Source organism: Mastomys coucha, unplaced genomic scaffold (genome assembly GCF_008632895.1).
Source record: "Mastomys coucha isolate ucsf_1 unplaced genomic scaffold, UCSF_Mcou_1 pScaffold22, whole genome shotgun sequence".
Classification (NCBI taxonomy): Eukaryota; Metazoa; Chordata; class Mammalia; order Rodentia; family Muridae; genus Mastomys; species Mastomys coucha.
The window spans coordinates 28,560,886-28,568,016 of record NW_022196905.1 but is presented as its reverse complement, the minus strand read 5'-3'; the positions used below and the strand labels follow the sequence as shown (position 1 = coordinate 28,568,016).

General features: G+C 49.2%; 2 protein-coding genes and 1 long non-coding RNA gene across 8 annotated transcripts in view; 2 read left to right on the top strand and 1 right to left on the bottom strand.

Annotated features, from left to right (window-relative positions):
- Positions 1-5,332: 5,332 nt before the first annotated feature.
- On the bottom strand, positions 5,333-6,255 carry LOC116069979. The gene is made up of 2 exons (XR_004110237.1): positions 5,798-6,255; positions 5,333-5,699 (listed from the first exon to the last, which is right to left on the bottom strand). It is a non-coding gene; the product is annotated as an uncharacterized LOC116069979 (long non-coding RNA).
- Positions 6,202-7,131, top strand: part of Poln (DNA polymerase nu) — a 146,714-nt gene continuing 145,784 nt past the window's right edge. The window contains exon 1 of one of the 4 annotated variants that reach the window (XM_031341031.1): positions 6,202-6,330. The gene's annotated coding sequence lies outside the window, so the exon portion shown is untranslated. The remainder of the gene's footprint in view (positions 6,331-7,131) is intronic. The other 3 variants (XM_031341034.1, XM_031341032.1, XM_031341033.1) reach the window with 3 other exon arrangements.
- Positions 6,234-7,131, top strand: part of Haus3 (HAUS augmin like complex subunit 3) — a 17,807-nt gene continuing 16,909 nt past the window's right edge. The window contains exon 1 of one of the 3 annotated variants that reach the window (XM_031341038.1): positions 6,234-6,330. The gene's annotated coding sequence lies outside the window, so the exon portion shown is untranslated. The remainder of the gene's footprint in view (positions 6,331-7,131) is intronic. The other 2 variants (XM_031341036.1, XM_031341037.1) reach the window with 2 other exon arrangements.

Genomic DNA, 7,131 nt, shown 5'->3' with positions numbered 1-7,131 from the left:
CCGCTTTCCTACAGGTAGCTCCTCCCAGCAGCTGTGCCCTCCTAGGAGGAACATGGCTGATCCCTGTATCCTGCAGGGCCATGACCTGGCCTCCAGTGGTGCCTCCATGGTAACTGGCAGGGTGGCTGTGCCTGAAAGTTCGGGGACAGCAGGCCTGCTAGCATAGGGCCTGGAGTGTCGGCCATGGGCAGCTTATAAATACACAGTTCTGGAAGTAGTACAGGGGGCACCTGTTGGCCTTTCAATACTAGAAGACCTTGCTTCTAGGGGCATCACACAGCAATATTTGGGTAGTGTCCATGGGCTGGCCCACAGCAGCACCTGCCACCTCCTCTGGTGCACTTGTAAACAATTTCCAAACTGTGGGGAAATTCTTGTTTATCTTCAGTCATGCCAATGAGCATTGTAGGGTGAGTGGCCTACTGATGGGCAGAATGAGGTTCCTGGAGACAACTCTGGCATAGAACCTGCTCTCTGGGTACTCAAAGTGACAGGTGGACAGCAGGACTGGGTAGGAGTCCCTGCAACAGAAAGATAGCCAACATCCTAGTAAGCTGGTTTTGTCAACAGTTTCTGCCCAACTGGGGGCTTCAGTGTCTGCCTGAGCACGCCCCCCAGGCATTTGTCTTGAGCACACCCACCCTTAGCACAGGGCTCTGTTTAAAGGCTTTGCTTCAGGACCCAGAACTCCAGGGTTCCTGATGTGCCCTGAATTCTTATATCATCAATTCCCCGCTCCATGTCCAGCACCTCAGATTCTACTCCACCTCTGACAGCAGAGTCCACTCCTGGTGACCAGATTGGCCTCCCTGGCTGAATTTTGTGGCAGCTCAGCCCTTTGCCTTTTCAGGCTATGGATCCCATGTAGCCTGGGAGTTGGCCTCCTCGGTCACCCAGGGGTGCTAGCCAGCTGCCCCTTCCACTAGCAGGCATGTGAGGGGTGGTCCTAAGGCATGGGGGCTGGTGCTAAGAGTTACATATCTATTACTCCTCTCCTGCTCTCTACCATTTGCACAGTATGGCCATTACTGGTAGCCACAGATTCAGCCGAGGCTATTGTGTGTCTGTGGAAAGAAAGCTGGACCAAAATAGCTGCTGCTATGTCCTCCACCTGCACCTGTCCATGTGAGCCATGTGGTGCTCCATAACAGAGTCTGGAACTCTAGGCTCAGGCTTGGGCCTCTTTACTAGGAGGTGGACCAGATGTACCAGACCTACCATCCTGCTGCAGGCCCAGCTGGTTTAGCAGGAGAGGACGCAGAGGTTTTGTCTCTATATGGGCCCTAGGGCCTGCCTCTGTACTTCTAACCTGCAGGTGCTTGAGCCTGCCTTTCTAGGCAGATGGAGTTATGCACCAAACTGTGGCTGGACAGCCCCTACCTTTCTGTGTGCCCCAAGCCTTCCCTGCCTCTGGTGGGTCAGTTAGCCTCTCACCCCTTGTGCCTGCACAGAGGGTCTTGATCCCAGGCCAGCAAGCAAATTCTCAGGCCTCTAAACTAGGGCACTAGGGCAGGTTCCGTGCCAGAGTCTAGGGCTACACAAGGGGCCTGGTGCCAGTGCAGTGGGTGAGTTATGAGACCTGAGCTGCAGACTGGAATGGGACCCCATCCCACCTGTCTAACAGATGGGGCTGTGCTGTGTCATTCTGTCATTGTAATATAAATACAGATTTTTATACCTCATTTCTTGGTTTCTAGTTCTTTCTATTTCTCTGCTTTGCTCCTTTCTCTCTAGCTGAAACTAGAGAGAGACTGGAGCCAGGGTCATCCTGGCCCTTGGGAAGCAACCTTCACATGTCCATGATCTCCATTTCCTGGGAGGCTGAGCAGCTGTGTGAAGGCTTGGGTGGAAGTACCATACAGTCTACTCTACGCCAGGTGTTCTTGTTGTTGGACTAGGACACTGTAGGCCCAAACATAGCTCAGTCCTTACGGGTGCTCTGCTGGCTAGATGCCCTCTGCAGAGAATTTGCTGGGTCTCCAGATTACACCTTAAGGATGCCTCTTTGGGTCTGTCCTGGCATCCTTAAGCTGACTCAGGCCTAGCATTTGCCCTCAAGACCTACACTGCTGAGGTGGAAGTGTGGGCAGCTGTGCTTCATGGGGATTTAGGGTTCTCATTTGCCCTCAGAGCAGCTGTGAGGTTGTTAGAACACACACTGGAGAGAAAACAGGATGGTGTTGCTGATACTCCACTGCCTACAGGGAGGCTCCAGCGCATTGGCAGGAATCCTGGTTCTGGTTCTTGGAGGGCTCAATGTCCTCCCAGACTGATGAGCACCCCGATGTTCGTCCTTCAAGGATTTGCCACCTTGAATACCGCAGAAAGTGTGGGTCAGGACTTCCAGAGAGCATGGTGTTACCACACTGAACTCTCTGTAGAGCCCATTGCAGATAGCCTAGTGGTACCTGCTACAAAGTTTTAATGTGGAACCATGAAACCTGGAGAGGGATTAATCTTCCCAGCAGGCAACAACCAGCTCTGGATTCTTGAAATGTGTGTCCCTGCCTTCCCTGCCTTCTGCTGGGTACAGGGGAAGGGATGGGCAGCCTTAGAGGCAGCTGAAGTTAACTCAGAAAAGGGGGTTTTCTGATCTGAACACAATCAGCACCTCAGAATTGGTATGATTTAGGTGTTGATATCAATGTGAACACTTGAATTCCAAATACTGTGTTTTTTAGTTCTCCCTGCCACCACTTCCTATTGGAAGCAGTGGGTGCCAGGGGTCTGTGCTAAACACTTTGCATAATTAGCACCTACTACAGTCTTGCAGGGTCCATCTTACGGTGAGGAAACTGAAAGCTCAGATATGGTACTCCTTCCGTAGTTTTTCTGACCTGACTCCAGTCCTTACACACACACACACACACACACACACACACACACACACACACACACACACACAGCCTATCCCTCTGCTCCTCCATGTTTGCCCCTACCTGAGACCCCTGCATGAATCCTAACCCTTGCAAGAGTGGTTCCAAGATGGCCCCTCTGCTCCTCATCCTCTTCCTCCCCAGAGTTAAACTCAGATGCTGTTGTCTCCTGGCCTTCACCCCAGCCTAGCCTACCTTCTGCTCAGCCCTTTGTCCTTACCAGTACATTTTGGATCTCATGGTTGGTTCAAGCCCAGTCTCCTCTGCAAATGGTCCCTGAGCCCTTTGTCCCCTTTCCTCTTTTGTTCCTTCGTCCACTTTTGTTGAGATGATGGCTGTATAAATTAGAGTCTGAGCTAATCTGGACTAACTGCTAGTGGGACATTTTATGTCTTCTTCTTTTCCCAATCTTTAGCCAGAAAGTTAGGGCACAGGAGCTCTGGATTGTTCCAGAGTTAGGCCACTGGCCTAGGAAGGGAGCTGCAGGGCAGGATGGGCTCTCATCCCAGTTCCTCCTCAACTGACCCAAGGTCCTGGACTCCTCAGACCCCTAAACTCTGCCAGGCCACTTGTTACCAGTTTCCATCTACAAACCCAGTCTCTACCCACCACTATGGTGACCCCCTCCTAGTGGTGTAGACTCAAATGCTTCTGAATTTGGCACTGAGTTTTCCCCTTCATCACATGAATGTAAATACAATGAAAAGCAAATCTCCCCTCCCCCAACTCCATGGTCTTAAGAAAAGTCAATTTTCTTCTGGAAGAATAAGACCACTCGGAGGAAGCTGCCAGACCACATCTCGCTGGCCGATGGCCCCCAGGGTTCTGCCAGCTCCTGGGTCTCCCTTGCCTTTACCCATTCCTAATTTTCCAGTGCCAGCTTTCTCAGACCTTTTGTGACTTACAAATTTTTTTTGCAGAATCAAGCTAACACATGTCTGAGGCTGTCACTTCCTCCTCCATGTTGTCTGGAGAATAGATCTCTTTACTTCCATTAAACTGCATCCAAAAACAACCTTTAACATCACAGTTGTATAAAAGTTTTAAAACTGAAAAGTACTGTATAAATCATCAAATAATTTTTAATATTGATGACAGGAGAGTAGGGCCAACAGAAAAGAGTCATGGTCCTGCATTTAGGTTTGTTTTATCCATTACATTCTCACAGGTTTGCTTATGGACGAGTAGCTCCTCAGTTCCCTTTACCTTTTGACCCCACTAAAACCACAACTGATTTTGAGTAGAAGAAAGCAAGCTTGTCTTGGAAATAAGTTTAACATACTTGCCTTCTTAAGTTTCTAATCCAATCCCAAGAAAACTTTCCAGTTCTGTATAATTAACCTCATTGTGTTTGCTGTTAGTACTCAGGGAGCTGATCCTGTTCTAATCTTTATGTTTTCATGGCTTTTTATGGCCTCACACACACCTTTCAAACAAGTAACTGTGGTCAGCAATTCAAGATGGAGAGCTGGGGGCCAGGAATCACTAAGAATAGTGGGTTTTCATGGGTTCCAGGTTGTGCCTGGGGGGAACCTCATCCTGCAAAGTAGCCCTTTGTCTTTCTGGCATCTTTAATTCTGTCTCCTCCGAGCTCTTCCGCACAGTCTATAAATATCCTCGAGTTCCTCCCACTTTAAAACAAAACAACACCAAAAACCCTCTCAGCCTTGCATTCCCACCCCCTCATCTTGTGTTGCTTGGCTCTTTTTCTCTCAGTCTTTGCCTCCTCAGCAAAATTTCCCAAAAGTACTGCCTGCACTTCCTCTGACCAAACCCCACTCAACGCCAGCTCTCTGCTGAGCCCCTACCTCCAGTTTGGCATCTGGGGTCCTCCTGGGCCAACCCCCTGATTTCCTAACCACATTAGGCACCATTCTGAGAACCTTTCCCCTGTACTGTTTGTTTTTATTTACTTTCAGGTTTTATTGATTTTCAAAAGGAGGATAAAAGTTAAATAAGAATTAATAGTACATGTCTTCTTCAACTCGAATTTAAATGATCTGCCTAGAACATTAGTTTTTCTCTCTTTGAAAACATTAATAGCTGGGCATGATGATTCATACCTGTGACCCCAGCACTTGGAGATGCTGAAGTAGGAGGATCTTGAGTTCAGGCCCAGCCTGGGCAGTGAAGCAAATCATTGTCTCACAAAACAAATAATCCCCGGGGGTTGGGGGAGGATAAAGAGTACAGAAAGAATTCTACCTGGGCCAGACATGGCTCAGTGGTTAGTAGCACTGACTGCTCTTCCAAAGGTCCTGAGTTCAATTCCCAGCAACCACATGGTGGCTCCCAACCATCCGTAATGAGATCTGATGCCCTCTTCTGGTGTGTCTGAAGACAGCTACAGTGTACTCATATAAATAAAATAAATCTTAAAAAAAAAAAAAAAAGAATTCTACCTAGTAGTAACTAGACTAGACCCCTGTCTGATACATCACCCTATTTCTGACTGGAGGAGGGGAATATTACTTTTTAATGATCAAAGCCCACACCTTGCGAATTTATATGTCAGCTTACAAGAGATTGGTAAATTGCAAATGCTGTCTGTTAGAAAAAAATGAACAGATTATGCAGACAAGTTGTTACCAATGCCAACTGTAACTCCAAAGGTTGGTTTTCTGGGACCACAGGGCATTAGCTAGGCTTGCATCACACTTAGCCTTAGTTCAGCATTCTGTCTTTCATTGAATGACGGTGGGCGTCCTCAGGATGTCGGTATGTCTGAGTTAAATGCATTCCAAAACTGATGTACTTTACACCTTGCCATTTTGAAGATGGGATCTTGGAGGAAGTCAGCTTTTGCCTGGAAGTCATCGAGGCCTAGGGAGTTAAGTGGTGTTTGCTAAATAACCATTGTAAAAGACTCTATAGCCAACAATCCTACCCTGCAAGAGACCTGATAAGGACCGGCTACTGACCTTGTTATTAGCACCACGCAGGATCATCCTACCAGTGGTGGTGATGGTAAGAGACGGTTAGGGGAAAGAGGGGTCTGTTCGGCCTCAAGCTTCCGGTCTCCTAGTGGTGTCAAAGACTGCAAGCCATACTTGGGACAGGAGGCCTAACTGAACTAGACAGGTCCAAATGGCTGTAGCAGCCAGCAGTCGAAAGAGACCCAGACTCCAACTCCAGAGCGGGGCGGGGCGGGGCGGGGCGGAGCGAGGGCAGAACCTCTGGTGAGAAAACCAATCCTCTTGAGCCTCTCGGGAAGGACCGCGGACTAGAGGCGGGGTTAAAGGGCGGCGCGTCTGGCAGGAGAACCAATCATTTTGCCCTGGCTCCTTGAAAGGGGCTGGTCCGCGGTTCCTCCTTCGCCTTCTCCGGGATACCTCGTCGCCTGCGCAGACTTTGCCGAGTTGCAGTCTGCGCGTGCGCGTTCCGGCGCTCCCGTGAGGCACTGCGGCGCGCGCGGTTGGAGGCTGGCCGGGAGCAGTGGCGGGGGCTTCCTGAGGTAAGGGGCTTGTGTTCGCGACTGGCGGGGCCGCCGCTAGCCTCCTCCTACCTGCTTGAGGCATCCATAGAGGCTGCTGGGCCCGGGCGCAGGGTGTGCGGGGAGGCTGAGGCTTCGTGCCGGGGTGGGGGCGGAGGTGCTTGGCCGGTCGTCGAGCTGGGATTGGTAGCTTTATTTTTCGGATGTTGCGGATAAAACCCAAGGCCTCAGTCCTACGAGGCAAACGTTAAATCTGAAATATACCCTTATCTGTTACCCCATCTTTTAAAAACAGTAGTACTTTTGTGGGCATGTTTTATTAGAGCTCTTAAGGTGTCATAACTGGATACTCAGAAACAAACAAAAACCAACCCAGAGAGTTTGCTACCAGAGTGTCAAATATATCGTGATTTTAAGACCTGCCGTTGCCACTGACCTTCGTTTGGTTCAAGTCGTGGTTCACTGTGCTCTGGTCGAAATAAAACTTTCTACTTTATTGTTGTGATCCCCGAATTATTATTACTATTATTATTATTATCATTATTTTATTTTTTTATTTTTTGGTTTTCCGAGACAGGGTTTCTCTTTGTAGCCCTGGCTGTCCTGGAACTCATTCTGTAGACAGGTTGGCCTCGAACTCAGAAATCCGCCTGTCTCTGCTTCCCAAGTGCTGGGATTAAAGGCATGTGCCCCCACTGCCCAGCGACCCCCCCCCGAAGTATTAATGCTAACTCTTTGTGGTTAAAACCTTTCCAACGAGACTCCAGTATTGTGTATAGACAGTTTGCCTCTGCATTTCTTCCCGCAGAAGCTCCCATTTTC